This window comes from Carassius carassius, chromosome 34, assembly GCF_963082965.1.
Source record: "Carassius carassius chromosome 34, fCarCar2.1, whole genome shotgun sequence".
In the NCBI taxonomy this organism is placed as follows: domain Eukaryota; kingdom Metazoa; phylum Chordata; class Actinopteri; order Cypriniformes; family Cyprinidae; genus Carassius; species Carassius carassius.
In genome coordinates, this window is record NC_081788.1 from 8077920 (window position 1) to 8080839 (window position 2920).

Below are 2920 nucleotides of genomic sequence, written 5' to 3' on the forward strand. Positions count from 1 at the left end.
AAACACGCTAGTGACATTCTAGTCACTTGCAAATCATGCTGGAAACATGCTAGCAACATGCTAGTTAATCATGTTAGCCACTTGGTAATCATGCCAGCAACATGCTAATCATGCCGGAAACACACTAGTGACATTCTACTCACTTGCAAATCATGTTGGAAGCATGCTAGCAACATGCTAGTTACTTGCTAATCATGTTAGTAACTTTGTAATAATGCCAACAACATGCTAGCGACATACTAATCATGTTGGAAACACGTTAGTGACATTCTAGTCACTTGCAAATCATGCTGGAAACATGCTAGCAATATGCTAGTTACTTGCTGATCATATTATTCACTTGGTAATCATGCCAGAAAAATGCTAATCATGCTGGAAACACGCTAGTGACATTCTAGTCACTTGCAAATCATGCTGGAAACATGCTAGCAACATGCTAGTTACTTGCTGATCATATTATTCACTTGGTAATCATACCAGAAAATTGCTAATCATGCTGGAAACACGCTAGTGACATTCTACTCACTTGCAAATCATGCTGGAAACATGCTAGCAACATGCTAGTTACTTGCTAATCATGTTAGTAACTTTGTAATAATGCCAACAACATGCTAGCGACATACTAATCATGCTGGAAACACGTTAGTGACATTCTAGTCACTTGCAAATCATGCTGGAAACATGCTAGCAATATGCTAGTTACTTGATGATCATATTATTCACTTGGTAATCATGCCAGAAAAATGCTAATCATGCTGGAAACACGCTAGTGACATTCTTGTCACTTGCAAATCATGCTGGAAACATGCTAGCAACATGCTAGTTACTTGCTGATCATATTATTCACTTGGTAATCATACCAGAAAATTGTTAATCATGCTGGAAACACGCTAGTGACATTCTACTCACTTGCAAATCATGCTGGAAACATGCTAGCAACATGCTAGTAACTTGCTGATCATATTATTCACTTGGTAATCATACCAGAAAATTGCTAATCATGCTGGAAACACGCTAGTGACATTCTACTCACTTGCAAATCATGCTCGAAACACGCTAGTGACATGCTAGTAACTTGATAATCATGTTAGCAACACTTCTTAACCATGCTAAAAACATGCTAGTTTACCGTTTCTTATCTATTCTTATCTCTTTTTCTAATTGATTGTATTGCCTTCAAAAGTGTAAAACTACTTCAATTAGTTAAAACCGAAAACCCTCAAACTTTAAGCTTTTAAAACCACGTCAAACTTTCAGGCTAGGCTTTTTCAAGCCAACTTAAAGTTTGTATACAAACTTTATTTCTAGTTTTTACAGTGTTCTTGTATTCACAGTTAGTCAGCAAAGTTCACTCTGCGAGAGAGGGTTAAACTGGAGCTCCTGCGTTGTACTGGGGTGCTGCTACATCATAAATCAATGGTGAATAAAACACCACCACACTGTCATTTCACAAAGTTTGATATACATAAATGTTTTGGGCACTTTCTATGCATTTCAAAAGGACTTTTTTTTTATCCAACTTAATCTTAATTACGTTAATCGATTAAAAATGTCCAAAAATGAGGAACGCTTCACGAATTTGCGTGTCATCCTTGCGCAGGGGCCATGCTAATCTTCTCTGTATCGTTCCAATTTTAGTATATGTGCTGCCGAAGCAAGCACGAACAAGTAGCCTAGACGTCTGGTATATATAGCAGTGTCTTGGGGAAGGTTTTCACAAAGGTGGTGAGCAGTTAAACCATGATTTTGTCATTTACCAAGAGAATACAAGCACATTTGGGTTGCTGCAAGATACAGATGTACATATAGCCATGCCTTACTTATCCTTTTAACTATATATTTGGTGTTATTTGGCTTTTCCACCAAGAAACAGACCAGCATGCTGATCAGGCAGCCATCTAGCCAGTAGGGTTGGCTCTTAGTGCTGACGCATTCAGGCCATGTGATCTGCTCTCCTCCCCCAGCAATGCGGTTCCCAACCCCCAACGTCAGGACTTCTCTCGTCACTCGTGCGAGACCATTACACGAGAAACCGAAGCATCCAAATGGTCTTTGCTTTAGATTTAACTTCTTTTATAAAGGTAGTCTACAGTGCCTCCAACTACCACAAGCGGGATCTCCTAATCAGCAAAAGCAGATGCTTATAACACAGTTATAGCACAGTTATAGCACGATAAAAATATAAAATTCTAGCACAATTCACTACACAATTAGAGCACAAAGTTGTGTCTGAAATGCATGTACATTAGCAAGATCATTTACTGATTCCTTTGCATAAAACCACTTTTTTATTTTAATGTTATCAAATCTACACATACATAACAGTGAAACAAAGAAAAGTTCTGTCAAAAGGTAAGTGAGCTAACATGTTAGCCTTTTATCACTGTTCATGTTCCCCAGCACAGCTCCACACAACTCTACATTATCTAGCATACATTACAGCGCCAACCCTTGCTCACTTACGTAAATTCTACCAAACACATGACTTTTCACACTTGAGCAGATCAGACGTTTGATCACTGCTACACAGCACTCAAAAACAGTAACAAACCCCTCCCCCGCCCTGCCTTCAGTAAAGCAGATCACTCATCCATTCTTCCTCTGCCTGCATACAAACAAAAGCTAAAACAGGAAAACACTTATCAGGACAATCCATCAATGCAGGAAGGAAGCCATCTTCACACTTCAGGACTGCTTTCACACAACGGATTGGCAGATCTTTCGGGATGCAGCTGCCACAGACATTGAGGAATATACAAACTCTGTCACCGATTACATCAGTATGTGCACTGAAAACACTATCCCAAAAATCTGGTTTAAAACCTTTCCAAACCAGAAACCCTGGATGAATGCTGCAGGGCCAAACTCAAAGATCTTATTTCAGCCTACAACTCTGGTGACACTGAGGCATACAGAAGGG

The 2920-nt window shown here is 39.3% G+C and overlaps 1 non-coding gene across 1 annotated transcript; it reads right to left on the reverse strand.

Annotated features, from left to right (window-relative positions):
• Positions 1-1555: 1555 nt before the first annotated feature.
• LOC132115516 (U6 spliceosomal RNA) lies at positions 1556-1662 on the reverse strand. Its single transcript, XR_009425499.1, has one exon. It is a non-coding gene; the product is annotated as a U6 spliceosomal RNA (small nuclear RNA).
• Between the last annotated feature and the right edge of the window lie 1258 nt (positions 1663-2920).